The following is a 16,810-nucleotide window of genomic DNA, read 5'->3' on the forward strand; positions in this document are numbered from 1 at the left end:
TGGAACGGAACAGAAGGCAGCATATCAAAGTCATTTGAAACCATTAGTGCAGTGATATCAGCTATGCGCACTACTGGAGGAAAAACTTTGTGCGAAGAGCACCTACCGCATACCGTATATACACGTCATGACCGCAACCCTGAGTGTCCTCGAAGGTGAATTCGAAGAATTTTCTCTTAGCTATGCGAGTGGGGAGACAAGGATGTGTGCTAGCGAGCTGAGAAGATATTAGCCAACAATATATATATAAAAAAGCTGTGCTTGTTACGCTGGAGAGCAATGGTAAGATCGAGGTGTATTTAGGAGTGTCAACACATTGATAATAGGTTTCGGACTGTTCAGGTGGTAGATGACATTTTTCGCTTACAACAAGTTTAGTGTTGTGATTGAAGTCAATGGTCGATACTTATAAATTTTTGTTAAAGGGCGAACACGAAATTTTTGCAACACATTTAATTTGCACTCAAATTAACATCCATATTCATCCTTAACTTTTTCCTTGTTCTTTCTGAGTTCCCGCTTCATCATGGCTCAACAGGTTTTGATTGGGCGTAGTTCTGGACAGTTCGGTGGATTCATGTCCTTGGGGACAAAATGCACCAAATTAGCCTCATACCATTCCAGCACGCTTTTAGAATAGTGACATGAAGCTAAGTCCGGCCAAAACAATGATTTTTCACTGTGCTGTCTCAAAAATGGAATGTAAATTTCACCATTGAGGGTGCCCTTTGTGACGAATATTTTATTTATTTTTCCACAGGTGCAGGTGCAGATAGCCTGCCAAATAAGGTATTTGAAGCAATTTAATAAGAGGAAGAGGTGACAATTGGCTTCTTCCTCTTTTATTTCTATATCTATCTTTATCTTTATCTATCTCTATCTCTATCTTACGCACATGAAATCGGCCAGTCAGGAACATTTTCGCCCCCGTATTTTCACCTCTTCTCTTAGGCAATTTCAAGCATTTTCTTTTTCTTGAAACGATCATCCACTTGCAACTTATCTTTTCTGGTGTAAAACTCTTATCCTGGTGTATGTTTGAAGTCAGCTTTGACGTATGTTTCATCATCCATCACATAGCAACTGCATCTTGTCAACATTTCCGTATAGGATGCTGCACGCTGACGTCACGAATGAACGCGATGAACCTAAAGCCCTACAGTAAAAGTATGGACGACTGTCACCAGAAAACTGAAAAAAACTGTTCCAATCAAGCAAAGCGGTGCATTTTAACGGTTCGATTGGAACAACTTTTGACAGACGTCCATACTTTTACTGTAGGGCTTTAGATGAACCCGCATTCATCAGTTTGACATCCAGTGGTGGTTTGTTTACCTATGCTTGTTATGCAATTCAAGTGGATTTTAGGTTTTAAATAAAAAGAACTAAAACATATGAAATCCGACTATGTTTGTTTGAAAAATATTCCTCTCCAAAAAATCTAAAAAAAGACATTTAATATTTTTTTTTAATTTTTTTTTCTAAGTCCATGTAAACAAACCACTGCCAGATGTCAAAAAATGTGAGGTTAAACCGACGGTGCAACTCTCTATAGAACTCACACTAACATTGGGCGATCTTCAGGCATGAATCGATCTTAATGAATCGATTCATTCTTTTGAAAATAATCGATTCACCGATTTAATCAATCATTTTGAATCGATCTTTTTGAATCGATCTTTTAAATCGATTCATTTTTCAAAATGGCACAAAAATGTTTCAAATACAACCGGGTACAAATTAACGCCAAGTTCAGTCTAAAGTTACATAAGCTATCTTGTCATGACATTTCACTATCATCATTTAGTGTTATGATTGATATAATTTAGAAATAAATTGTGTTGTACGTACGCAGTAAAAGTTGTGAGTGTAACATACATACATGATGAGAATATAGTAAATGACTATTTTGATTTCATTTGACATGTAGAAGTTTGTGCTCAGGATGCTTGATTAGGTGAGTGATTTAACAGGTTATTGGTATTAAATTAACGATGTAAAAACGAAAGATTAACATATTAAAAAAAACGACTAGATGGTCGGAGTGTAAAAGCAGGTAAGTATGGAAAGTACTTAATTCTTTCTTCTTCTTGTTCACATTTCAAGATTATTGCTTAGCGCATATTAGCTTATTGCGTGCTCTCAACTCAGTGTTCTAAATGCACTTCCACAGTTATTAATTAAGAGCTTTCGATGCCAATTACAAATGCATTTTTTTTTTTTTTAACTCTTTATTTGTTCCAAATTCAAAATAAATTACATTTCATTTTTACCTAGGTGCTCCAGTTACTGCAGTAACGTACCAGCCTTAATTGTTATGATATATATCTAAGTGTTTTTACATTGTTCATGTCTTGGCAATTCAGTATTTTAAACAGGTTTTTTAACCTGCATGTCAGTATAACAATTGATATCTTAAAACTAAATAACTAAAACTAAATCTTATCTAAGTATAAAGGGAATTAATCGTTGCAATTGAGGATTGTAACGATTTTTGCCGGAAATTATTAATTATTTCGTTGGACATTTGTGCTAAAGTCTCAACATTCGAAATTCTATGTACTTCGGTAGTACTGTACCAGGGAGGCAACTTCAAAATCATCTTCAGAATTTTGTTCTGAATCCTTTGAAGTGCTTTTTTCCTGGTAGTGCAACAACTAGACCATATTGGCACAGCGTAAAGCATGGCCGGTCTAAAAACTTGTTTAAATATTAGAAGTTTATTCGTCAGGCAAAGTTTGGATTTCCTGTTAATAAGAGGATACAAACATTTTATATATTTGTTACATTTGGCTTGAATGCCCTCAATGTGATCTTTAAAAGTTAATTTATGGTCAAGTATTAATCCAAGATATTTCACTTGGTTTGACCAGGAAATTGGAACTCCGTTCATAGTGACTATGTGACTACTACTAGGTTTCAAAAAGGAAGCCCTGGGCTTATGTGGAAATATTATAAGTTGAGTTTTGGAAGCGTTGAGAGAAATCTTCCATTTTTGTAAATAAGAAGAGAAAATATCTAAACTTTTCTGAAGTCTGCTGCAAATAACACGAAGACTTCTTCCTTTAGCGGAAATGCCTGTGTCATCAGCGAACAAAGATTTGTGGCAACCCTGAGGCAAATCAGGGAGGTCCGAAGTGAAAATGTTATACAATATAGGCCCAAGAATGCTACCCTGAGGAACTCCTGCCATAACAGGTAGTCGATTAGATTTGGAATTTTGATAATTTACTTGAAGAGTTCTGTCAGTTAAATAATTTTGAACTAATTTCATAATATAAAGTGGAAAATTAAACTTTTTCAATTAAGCAATCAAACCTTCATGCCAAACACTGTCGAATGCTTTTTCTATGTCTAGAAGAGCAACTCCAATTGAGTGGGCTTCAGATTTGTTTGAACGAATTAAATTGGTAACTCTTAAGAGTTGATGAGTAGTTGAATGCCCATGGCGAAATCCAAACTGCTCATCTGCAAAAATTGAGTTCGTATTGATGTGAAGCATCATTCTATTCAAAATTATCTTTTCAAAAAGTTTACTTATTGAAGAAAGCAAACTTATTGGACGATAGCTAGAAGCTTCAGCTGGATTTTTATCCGGCTTCAAAATTGGAACAACTTTTGCATTTTTCCATTTATCAGGAAAGTATGCCAAATGGAAACATCTGTTAAATAATTTTACCAAGAAAGACAAGGTACTCTCTGGGAGTTTTTTGATGAGGATATAGAAAATTCCATCATCACCTGGAGCTTTCATATTTTGAATTTTTTTAGTTATAGACCTTACTTCGTCCAGGAATCATCAAAAATATTTTCCCGAGAGAAAATATTCAGAAAATCCCGAGCAACCTGATTCTCAATAGGACTAGTAAGACCCAAACTGAAATTATGGGAACTCTCGAATTGCTTAGCAAGTTTCTGAGCTTTTTCCAAATTTGTGATCAAAATTTTACCACCTTCTTTAAGCGCTGGAATAGGCTTTTGAGGTTTTTTCAAAAATTTTGTGAGTTTCCAAAAGGGTTTGGAACTCGGGTCTAATTTAGAAATATTATTTTCAAAAGTTTTGTTCCTCAGGGCAGAGAATCGCTTTTTAATTTGTTTTTGCAAATCCCGCCAGATAACTTTCATGGCAGGATCGCGTGTTCTTTGATATTGTCTCCTACGGACATTTTTAAGACGGATCAAGAGCTGAAGATCATCGTCTATTATAATTGAATCGAATTTAACCTCGCATTTTGGTACTGAGGCAGCTCTTGCTTCAACTATAGAAGTAGTCAGAGATTCAAGAGCATAATTATTTTTTATCTTTGGTTTGCAAAGGAATGTTTGGTTCGAAGTTATATTCCATAAATGTTCGATACTGCTCCCAATCAGCTCTATGGTAATTGAAAGTAGAGCTGTTGGGATTACAAATTATTTCTTGGGATATTTCAAAAGTTACTGGAAGGTGATCAGAACCGAAGTCAGCATGGGTAACCAATTGGCTACAAAGTTGACATGAATCAGTTAAGACCAAATCAATAGTGGAGGGATTTCTTGCAGAAGAAAACCATGTTGGGCTGTTTGGATATTGAATAGTGTAATAACCTGCAGAACAATCAATTGCTTTGAGCATTATTCCATGAGCGGTGTTTTGCATTGAAATCACCAATAATGAAGAATTTAGACCTATGACGGGTAAGTTTCTGGAGGTCACCCTTGAGAAAATTCTTTTGCTGGCCTACGCATTGGAATGGCAAATAGGCAGCTATAAACGTAAGTTGTCCAAATTTTGTTTCAACAGAAACTCCCAAAGTTTCAAAAACTTTGGTTTCAAATGAAGAAAGAATTTTATGTTTTATTCGTCTATGAATAATGATGGCAACGCCACCACAGGGTCCATCAAGACGATCATTTCTATAAATCAAGTAATTTGCGTCCTTCTTAACCTTATGGGCAGGTTTAAGGAACGTTTCAGTTATAACGGCAATATGCACGTTATGAACTCTCAAAAAGTTAAATAGCTCGTCTTCATTATCTTTAAGAGATCGAGCATTCCAATTTACAATATTCAATGCTTTAAAATCCATTACTGAATTTTAAAGTCATGACAATATTATTTGCAAATTTTACTCCAGTTTGAATAGCATCAAACATGGAGTTAGATTTAAGCATATCAGAAATCATGTCAATTAATGAATTCTGTAAAAATTCCATTTTGGGGGCAGTAATGCTTCCTAAGTCAAAATTGTCAAAATTTCCGTTAGAACGTTGGTTAGTATTTTGATTTCTACCCGTTGCAATAGCAGCATAGGTAGCTCCATTAACTCGCTGAACATTGTTAGCAGCGAGGGGAGTAGGTACAGATGAAACATTTGAAGCAGGGGAGATATTTGTACCTACGGGTACGAATGTAGAATTTGTTCCTCGCTGACCGTTGTTAACAGCAGAGGAATTTGTACCTGGTCGGAAACGTGGAGCGTTTCCTACCTGACGGTTAGAACGAGATTGTAGGATCGCTTTGCGAGTCTTACATTCCCAAAAATTGGATTTGTGGTTTTTACCACAATTTGAACATTTAAATTTCTTAGGATCTTCCTTCACAGGACAGTCGTCCTTTGCGTGAGAGGAATCACCACAATTCATGCATTTAGCTGGCATGTAGCAATTTTTAGTTCCGTGACCCCATCCCTGGCACTTACGGCACTGGGTGAGGTTTTGGAAATTTCCTCCAGTCTTCCTGAAGTGTTCCCACTTCACTCGGACATGGAGCATAAGGCTAGCTTTTCCTAAGGCCTTAAGGTTGTTCAGTTCACTAGACTTGAAGTGAACTAAATAAAAATCATTAGAAATCCCGTTGCGCGAATCGCCAGGACGGGATTTCATTTTCATTTTGATTACTTGGAGTGGCACAACTCCAAGTAATTTTGCCAGTTCATCTTTGATCTGATCCAGGGATTCACCACTGGGCAGTCCTTTCATGACAACCTTGAACACACGTTCAGTTTTGGTGTCGTAAGTAAAAAATTTGTGCTTCTTCTCAGTAAGATACTTGAGAAGACATTTAAATCCGTGCAAGGTTTCAGCCAATACACGGCATTCACCCCGACGTCCAATTTGTAGTGAAAACTTAACTTTCACGAAATTCAAAAGTTCCATGCGAAGAGCATGGAAATCGGTAGTGGTTATCACAATAGGGGGAAACTTTTCCTTCTTGGCATTAAGCCGGGAAAGTTTACTAGAATTTTTCCTGGATGATGGATCATTCTCATCATCCGTGAGCAAATCAAATTGATTACTCAAATTAATTTCATCAGAAGGGGGGTCAAGAGTTTGCCCCTTTCTTTTGCGTTTAGGCGCCATGGCGGCAGTAATTTTTTATCCAAATCGACTTCCAAGCAGATTACTATAAGAATCTGAAGGATCGAAGAGGAATTTTCCAAATCGATATCCAAGAAGGATTACCTCGGGTAGGGTCCAAACAAGGATCGAAGAGGAATAAGAGTTGAACAAGGTAGAAAATTTTTACAGGTTGAGCACTGAAAAGTGCTGTTTAAATTTGTTGTAGCTTTAGGTAGTAGTAACACTTCCTTCAGCAAAAAGCAAAAAGATCCGCACGGCAAGAGAGCACGATGCGGACTGCCAATTACCAATGCATGAATTTGTATATTGTGTGGCATGCCCAGGGAAGTCGAGAAAATTTCCCACCCGAAAGATTCCTTCGACCGGATCGGGAATCGAACCCGCCGCCTCCGGCTTGGAAATACCGTGCCTTTACTGACTAGGCTATAAGGCCCCTAAGTACTTAATTCAGATTTCCCAAAATTCATCCGAAGGGGACCCCAAGAAAGCTAATTGAGCCATGCGTTTTGCATTGAGCCGATATCGATTCTGTGTTGTTTCACCAGTTTCAGACAATAGACTCTCTGACGGAACACTTGTTACCATTCTTGATAAATAGTCTCGACATGGGGATATTTACTACGGATTTTCTCTCATGCTTGAGAAGGATCGACAGAACGTGGGAAAACAGGCTGATGCAAGAGATTTCGTCCGTTCATCCATGTGTGCTAAATATAGAATGACAATTAAACGTCAAAAAAGTCTATAATCATCTCTGGAGCCCCAAACTTTCACTTTCTCGCTCTTGCCTACTGAACTGTCACACTAGTTGTCTGGCAGAATCCATGTTCAAGGCAAATGATGTGCAAAGGCGAAGGTAATAAAAAAATCAATATTAAATTGCAAATGCACTGAAATTTTCTTTTTGGATCGAAACAAAAATCGAATGAAAAGGATCGATCCAGTCAATTTTTGTCGTGTTTGGGATCGATTCAAAAAATCGATTAATCGAACCAAAATTATCGATCTTTTGTGTTTCGATCCAAGATCGCCCATTGCTAGCACACACACACAAGGCGTGTAGGCGTTCACCGCAGTTTGGGAAGTTTTGAACCTTGAATGCATTCAATCCAGCTCTTGCCTTGACCTTCTGCACGTAACTGTGCAAAACACCGACCTTTTTGGCAACATCACTTGTTGAAATGTTGGGATTTCGGGTGAAATTACCCTTCTCCGTTCCCTCCGTCTTCCTACATGCTGCTTCCAGTTTCCTTCCTGCTCTGTGCTTGTGATCCAATGTCAACCGTTCCTTGAACCTGTTTATAACTCTTGATGCGGTTGAATTGTTGATATGCATCCTAAAGCACGATGGGACAGCTCCGGATTTTCCATGTGAGCGTACAACATTTTTTCACACGTCCTCACTTGACTCACTTCCATCTTAGCCGCATCGAAGCAGACAATAAACCAATTGACGGGATGTAAACAATACACTTCAAAGAGAAACTTTGAAAAGTTTGGTTAATTTCCGCCAAGTAGGAATAAAGATACACCCAGTTATAAGTGTTGCAATCAGTCTTGTAAGCGGTCACCGTAGTCAACAGATTTTCTGTGATAATCGACTGCCTTTGCTTCCGACACTTGCAAAACAAGCTATCAAATGACAGTACCAATTTAAAATGTCATACGACAGGCTCTGTCATACGACACAGTCGCCGAAGACCGTCACGATTGTATGTATTTTAGTTTTTCTCATAATAAGAGGTGCTGATGTTGTGCTTGTGTGAATTCTGAAAATAACAAGCAACTATGTCCTAATTATAACATTTCTGATCAGACATGGTTTAATTTACACCAAATTGAGGAATTATAACGAAATCACACATGTCTAGATAGAGCTGGAATTAGATCGTAACAGCTTTTGTAAACAAGGACTTCTATCGATGATTTCTAGGAATTCAAGACACGTCCACGCAGTCCAACCTAACCATCCGATAGGGGAAGTCTTTTCCTACCCGATGAAGATGTTGGTTTGCGTAGGCGAGCCTTGAATTTCTAGAAATCATCAAGAGAAGTCATTGTTTACAAAATCTCTTAGGCCCTAATTCCAGCTCTATCTAAATGTCATATGATAGTTATTTGAACATTTTCTTTTTGCTCGAATGTTGTTCTACCGTTTGTGTTGTGTGAGAGAGACAACGGTAGAGTATGAGAGTACGAATACAAACAGACTGTCGCGCACGACAACGAAGCGAGTGTAGTAAAAAATGTCAACGGTTTACATCCCTGGTTGCAATAATTTCGTGTGCCCTTTAATGTGTTGAGATGCTTCAAATGTGGATAATTTGGGCACAAGAATAGATGATTTTAATATTAATTGGCGCGATAACTATAATTTGAAACATTTGGAGCGATTAGTTGATTTTTTTTTTCAATTTAAAACAAACGGTAGATGAGTGTATGCATATTTCCAGGCAAAGTAGAACTGCAATTGATCACGTTTACTCCAATTTAGATTTTATTTGTTCAGTAACAGATAATGATTTGAAAATAACCGATCATGAGACCTTAGTGATTAATGTCTTAGATAATATCAATAATAATGAGGATTTCGTAAAATGTTAGTGCTGGAGGAACTATTCGAAACTGACTGTTTCGAATCTTGTTGAGAGAAGCATGGATTTTCAATTCGCCACCCGTAATTTAGGTGAATCTAGCTTTTCTAACTAACGGTTTGAAAACGGGTACCAATAAATTAGTTGAGCAAAAGATTGTTTATTTTGAAAAACTCGAACGGCTGGTACAATTGGGATCTTTTGCGTATAAAACGTCAGTGGAACAAATGGTACAAATAGTGATAATCATCAATAACCGATTAAAAAAAAAACATTGTGAATATGTCCAGAGAAAGATTGAGCAGTATCAAAACAACAGCAAAGAGTTATGGAAATTTTTGAAATCTTTATTAAAACCTAGTAATTGCAAACGACGGTCCATAATTTTTAATGGTACATTAGAACAGTCAGAACAAGTAATTGCAGCTAAGTTTGATGATTATTTTGTAGATAGTGTTTCATTGGTTAATCAATCCATTGAACTGATCGATGAACCTGACGAAATAAAACAGTCAGTTAATAATAATTGTAGATTTGAAGGTTTTCACCCAATTACATTGGATGAACTTAGAGTTATTTGTTTTTCATTGGGAAAATCGGCTGGAAAAGATAATGTTAATGCTAGAGTTATTCAAGATTGCTTTCATGTCATTGGCCATATCTTGCTGGACCTTATTAATGAATCATTGCAAACTGGACTTCTGCCACAAATTTGGAAGGAATCCTTAGTAGTTCCTATTCAAAAAGTTGCTGGAATGATTAAAGCCGAAGAGTTTCATCCCATCAACATGTTGCACTTATTAGAAAAAAATTTATAACTTGTTGTTAAAGTAATTATATAGTAATAGTTTGTTGATACCAGAACAATCGGGATATCGGGAAGGTCATTCTTGTGAAACCGCGTTGAATGTGGTATTAGCGAAGTGGAAAAATAACTTGGAGAGTAAAGATACGATTGTTGCTATTTTTTGGATCTGAAACGCGCTTTTGAAACAATTTCTAGGCCCTTATTGTTGAGATCAATCAAGCGCTTTGGAATTACGAGTACTGCTAAATGGTTTGAAAGCTATTTGTCTGACAGAACTCAACGGACTGTTTTTAATGATTCTGTTTTCAGTCCCGTGGGGAATGAGTGCTCCAGGGAAGTGTATTAGGGCCCCTGTTATTTATTATGTATATTAATGACTTGCGACGGGTTTTACGATTTGGCGACATTAATCTTTTTGCAGCTAAGGATTTAGATGATGCCGTTTTACACTTGAATAAAGATTTGCGTTCTCCAAGTAGATGGTTGAAGTATAAGCAGTTGAAATTAAATACAAGTAAAACTAAATTTATGGAAATTTCGCGGAATCGCTTAAATGAGAACGTCTCTGTTGTAATTGATGATGAAACTATTGATCGCGTTCGCGAGATTCAATATCTTGGCGTGATTATTGATGACAAACTTAAGATCAACTCTCACATTGACAATGTCATCAAGAAAATTGCCAAGAAGTATGGAATTCTACGTCGACTGAAAAACGATTTGACTATTTCTAGTAAAGTACAGCTATACAAATCAATCATCTCTCCTCATCTAGACTTTTGCCCTTCCATTTTATTTCTAAATAAATAATGCGTTTGATTTTGAGATGTAATAGATTCACTTCCTCAACTTAGCTGCCTTACAATGGTTGTCGCTGAAGCAAAGAATTGTATATTAGACTATGGTGTTCATTTTTGACGTAGGACTAAGTCTGTGATTTTTATATGGGAAAATGGAACATGAAACAAAATTATGAAAGATTTTGAACGTTAATAACTCAGCTGCCCCAGGACCAATTTCAATAATTTTATCACCAATCGATCAGAAATATTACTACGCAAATTTAAGACTATCATTTTTTCAAAATGTTACTATTGAAAATTGCACGAATGTGCAACTGTTGCTGCGATAGTTAAAATTATCACCGATTGCCTGCGAAAAGCGATTTCTCTAGCACAGATTTCGAAGTTGAATTCCATCCGGTCTCACCAAACGGTGTTTATTCAATCACCGCGTGGTGAGTGGTGATATTCTCCCGTACACAACGAAAGGCTTCCCGTAAGTAGCTAGCTATCAAGGGTGCCCACAACCGCTGATCGGATTCAGTTCCAATCACCGTGTGTGGTTGTGTCTGGTCGTCGGCATCAGCAGCAGCAGAAGGAAGAAGCTGCACCGCTATTGATCGGAATCAGTTGCTCTTCGTGAGTCGCTGTGAGTCATACTAAATTCCTATTCCTACACAAAACACAATCTCCTGCTGCAGTTAACAAATAACATTTATAATATAAGATCACGTAGTCCTACGTCACCATTGCGTACAGCCCCATAGAGCTGTCCCTTGTAGCTTTTAAAGTAGTTAACGGTTTGCTGCCTCGATATTTGTGTGATCGAATTGAGAGAGGAAGTGACTTTCATAGATATAATACTAGAAACGCGGATGAAATAAGAACACCACATTTCTTAACTTGTGCTTCACAGAATTCATTATATTTTAAAGGAATAAATGTTTTCAATTCGATGCCTTGACATATCACACGTTCAGCAATACTTACAGAATTTAAAAACACTGCATTTCACACGTTAAAACTGTCTTTTGAACAGTTATCCAGTGATTTTTTTTATGAATTGACAAATTATGAATCTTGACGAAGTTATCTCTAACGAATTATTTTATATGAATAGTTGTCATAACGACTTTTTTTTAATAATTATTGTAGCACTGCAAAAACTATTTCTGTTCGCCACGATGGTGATGATGGATTTTTAATATTTGATTTAATAGTAGTAGATTAATAATTTGAGCCTCGCGCGTGTATTATGGATATAGAGGACTGCATTTAAAATTTGACAAAAAAAAAATGCAATTTTGAAGCTTATTCGGAAGATACCTTGAGTTAGTAGTAAGTTTTCTGGCAAATGTTGGGGGTTCGTGAGCATTCCTGACATTGCTGAAAACTATGATAGTATCAGATTGAGGGGTTGCTAGTGTAATAGGATGCTTCGTTGATTATGCATTAACTCTTTATTGCTTGTAATACTTATGAATATTTTAGGTGGACAAAAAGGCGAACTAAGAGGTGGACGCCTAAGCTTTTCCACATTTATATCGCTATGAAGCAACTGTAAACTCTAGAGGAAATTTATATCTGTAACTGTAACCAGTGCGATTTTGTTTTTGAAAACCTGGTTAAAATGTCATATGTAATTATCTGAAAGATAAATCATCCAGCTCAAACCTTTGTAGGGGTTTGAGGTGGGACCATCATCATCATCATCATCATCATCATCATGAAACGTTACAAAACTAACCCAATGAAACCGTCACTGTGATACGAAAGCAAACAGTGTATGGAGAATTTTACGAGACGTTTCTGATCAGCTATTTCTTCAACGCATAAGTGAGCTTTGACAAGAGGCAGCTACCTACACAGCAAAAATAAATTTTAATATTACATCCAAGAGGATGCGCTTCAGTCATGTCGAAAATCTCATGTAATTTTTATAGCCACAAAAATAAACAAATGCAGTAAAAGCAGCGTAATGTCAGTTCATGCACTGTATTAATGATTAATTTGTCCAATTTGGCAAGTAATATTACACCATATTTTTGACACGAGTGAAGTGCATCCACTTTGATGTGATATTAAAATAATTTTTTTTTTTGCTGTGTAAATGCTGTACGAAGTAACATCAATAGTATCAAAATCTGTCTGTTAAAGAAGATCCTGTCGTTTCGTAAAATGATCTATAAAGAACTAACAATAGCGGCGCCGGTGGTATAGTGGTAAGCGTGATTACCTCTCACCCCAGCTGGCCTGGGTTCAATCCCAGTCGGCGCCGCCGGGATGTTCTGAGGCATAAAATCTCTGATCACGCCTTCCTTCGGATGGGAAGTAAAGTCGTTAGTCCCCGGTTCATGAGTTTGATGGGTCGATAGGCAGGGTCCAGGTGTGGGAGCTGCCTCCCTGGCGTCGGTAGCATAGGTGCTCAGCACGGAAAACAAGATCGATGGAAAACAAATCAAGGAAAAAAAAAAAAGAACTAACAAGTGTGGCAAATTATTAAGACCTAACCCCTTCGATCATCGTCTTCAGCTTCAGAGAAAAATAACTTTAGGCCAAATCTACGATGCAATCCATTGTATGGGTATTATTGATCTTCTAGATAACCATCCGAAACCCGTTTGAAACTTATGGTTTGATTTCAGGAAAATTGCCATTTGGTTCATCCTATAATGTTGTAGAAATAATATAATATACACGAACCTATCAATTTTGCGTTGTTGTATTTGGTAATATTCTAGTGAAAAATGCCTTGCATTTTAGGACCAAATACACAATATTATCAATTTAACAGATGCTCCGTGTTCTCCAGTGGATTGCCCAGTGCAATCCGTTTTACGGATGTTTAAGGTCTACCGGAGGATCCCTCAGAGTCTATTACCATCTTATTTCTCAAAAGCACCGTTTTGTTACATTCAATATTGTTGCAGAATAAAATCACTACATTCTTCAACCAAACATAGAAAGCAATTAATGTTATATGTTCATGATTCTGTGAATGAGTTTATGATAAGCATTTATATCACAACTCACAATTTTGTTATATGGCTGCAGTGAAGTAATTATTAGTCAAAAAATTGACTGTTGCATTGAAATACTTTAAAACGTGTTAAGTTTAAATGGTTTCTCATTTCACATCCGTTGAACCATCCCATTGTGGTTATATCACAGTATTGCTAATAATGTATACATCTATATCTATTCCTATACCATGGAGACAATAAAATAAAAGTTAAATCAGCAAAATAGAGTACACAGGCGATATAAGAATGGAGTGATGATCGTTAAGAAAATTCCCGGAGACGAAAATAAAAAGTACAAGGGAATCAAAAAAAAAATCAACCAACGGTAACGGTGTGCAGTTGAAAGAGCTGTCCAATTATTCCTTACAAATTTAATATCAAAATTAAACTAAATACATGCCAGGATTGAAAAGAATATTTTCAAGTGTGTATGTAATACCAATATCCATTTGATAACGGCGATGCATATATGTGTGGCTTAAAATAACTGAAAGTAACTTAGGAACGGCTCTGAACTTATTGTTATAGATGCACTTCCACAAATATTAATTGAGAGGTTACTAAGCCAACCAATGCATAAAATTGTATATTATGTGGCACGCTCAATCATAACCCAGGTAATTTCCAACCCAAAATATTTCCTCGAGCAGACTGGAAATCGATCCAGCTGCTTCCAGTTTGGTTATACTGTCCTTTACTGACTAGGCAGACCCCTGTGAATATAGCAATGCATACAGAGCAATCAATTTTACGGACCTCCCCGGTCTTCCGGCGGGTCTATGGTGACCACTTTGAACCAATTACCAACATTTATGTTACAACAATCCCAATTTACTACATTCCATATAGTTTCAGAGAAAAGTAATTGCCTATTTTTATGAAATTTACGTAGCAATCAATTTTACTTATGTTCTGGAACTTCAGATAGGCCTTTTGGTAACCATTCGGAGCCGATGTCCAGCTAATATATCAAAAGTCACAATTTTGCTACATTCCATATAGTATTGGAACAAATCTATGCATACTTTGATCAAATTTACGTAGCAACAAATGTTACGGATGTTCCAGATCTTTCGGTAGCTCATTTGATGATCACTTAGATCCAATTACCAGTTAAAATATCAAACATCACCATTTTACTACATTTCATACAGTTGCAGATAAAAATCATGACCTATATTGATCAAATTTACGAAGCAATCATTTTAAAGGATGTTTCAGATCTTCCGGCGGACCAACTGGAGACCATTCGGAGCCAATGACCAGCTTATATATCGAAAATCACCATCTAACTACATTTCATATAGTTTCAGACACAAATCAAGGCATACTTTGATGAAATTTACGTAGCAATTAATTTTACGGATATTCCGGATCTTCCGATGGGCCATCTGATGACCACTCAGATCCAAAGACCAGCTAATATATCAAAAATCACAATTTTACTACATTCCATATAGTATCGAAACAAATGTATGCATACTTTGATCAAATTAACGTAGCAATCAATTTTACGAATGTTCCATATCTTTCGGCGGGTCATCTGATGATAACTCGGAGCCAATGACTAGCTAATACATCAAACATCTCCAGTTTACTTCATTCCATATAGTTGAAGAGAATAATCAAGGCCTACTTTGATCAAAATTACATAATAATCAAGATTAAGTTAGGTGCGGGTCACCGGATATCCTTCCGGTGGACACTCAGTATTTAGAACCAGGTGGTGGGTTGGTTTTGTTAAAATATTAATCAGCACTACCCATAGATGCCTGCTGCTGTGGATTTCCAGTATCACCTGGTTCTAGACGACTGATACCTTTTCTTCTTTGCATTTATGGACAGTTATCAGTCTTTCTTGCCGGAATATCACCATTGACACGACTCGTCCCCCAGGTAACTAAAAAATACAGCAGTCACTTGACAGTCACGAAGTGACGAACAAGTGACGCTCATAATCGCTCGTCACTAAGTGACCAACTAAGTGACAGAAAAGAAACAAAAAAGTTAAGCTTCTTCTGGAAAAAAATATCCTCAGCTTCGAAAAAAATATCCTCAGGGAATCAGACAAATTATCAAGACTTTGACAATTTGACCAAATTACAAGTTTTCAAATTTGGAAAAATTTCAAGATACCGAATTATTTTTTCATGTCTTTTTTTTCGAATGCAAAATTCCATATTCTTGATATGGAAAAATAATTCAAGATTCAGAGCCTAACCGAAAAATTCAAAATGACGAACTTAAACATAAAATATCGAGAACTCTGCCAAAATTCTGAATGTCACATGTTTAAAAATTGTAAAACAATTAACATACTGGATTTAAATCAAATTATTAGATTTAAATGTCTGAAACATGGAATAATTGTCGAAGACCCAGACTAAAAAAAATTACCACCAGTTATCCACATTTCATGAAATGGATAGAGAAAGTGTTGTAAATACCCACTTCAAAATAAAAAAAATATAACAGTTTAGAAAAGGGTGCGAATGGCAAGTTCTTTTATCCAATTTTATACTCAGTGCAAAGCTTAAAAAATGCTCAATTATTTTCAATTACTTACCAAAGTTCAATTCGTTCGCTAAATCCTTCGCTGCACTGCCCGGCTGGCTGCTAATTCATATTCACTGACTACCTCGACCAATTAAGTTCCACAAAACCGTATTTTCTAATGGTATCTGTTTCAAATTGCACGAATCAAACACTCGTTCGTAATTATTATATATTGCATTCGTATGCTAATCGATCACTTTTAAATCACACCTTTCCGTTCACAGTTCGATTACTTTTTTATAATTCTTGACCTGAAATGCACTAAAACGATTCACTTAGACGCTAGAAATCATCCGAAAATGATTAACTCTTCGCTCTGGACTGTATACTACCACTATCCACCGATCACCCACAGAGCATCAATCACCCAATTAGTACCGGAAAGGACCAGAAATCAATCAACTCTGTCCAAGAAAGCATCAGCAGGAATCAATAAAGAATAGAATCTACCACTATTAACCACACTGCCTGGGTGCCAATTACCTATTCACTTGGGGGAACTTGCAACCAAACCGCTCGGGAGACCAACGTCGACTGCCACCCAAAGTGCCCCGAAAGTGTCATCTTCCAGAAGAAGCATACTGACCACCCCCTCCTTTAGTCACAACCCCCTCATCATCCAAGTTCGGAAGTAAGTAGGGGAGAACAGTCCATAATGCACCCCTGGGGAAAACTGGGTCCACGCGGATTTTCGTTGCTTACCCAGTA

General features: G+C 36.8%; 1 protein-coding gene across 3 annotated transcripts in view; it reads right to left on the minus strand.

Moving 5' to 3' along the window:
- The window catches only part of Gyc88E (Guanylyl cyclase at 88E), a 205,189-nt gene extending 188,588 nt beyond the window's left edge, over positions 1–16,601 (minus strand). For all 3 annotated transcript variants that reach the window (XM_065225647.1, XM_065225646.1, XM_065225645.1), the window contains exon 1: positions 16,113–16,601. The gene's annotated coding sequence lies outside the window, so the exon portion shown is untranslated. The remainder of the gene's footprint in view (positions 1–16,112) is intronic.
- Positions 16,602–16,810: the final 209 nt, after the last annotated feature.

The sequence above is a fragment of the Ochlerotatus camptorhynchus genome, unplaced genomic scaffold (assembly GCF_037179485.1).
Source record: "Ochlerotatus camptorhynchus isolate MF236.1 unplaced genomic scaffold, CSIRO-AGI_Acam_v1.1 ptg000232l, whole genome shotgun sequence".
Lineage (NCBI taxonomy): Eukaryota > Metazoa > Arthropoda > Insecta > Diptera > Culicidae > Ochlerotatus > Ochlerotatus camptorhynchus.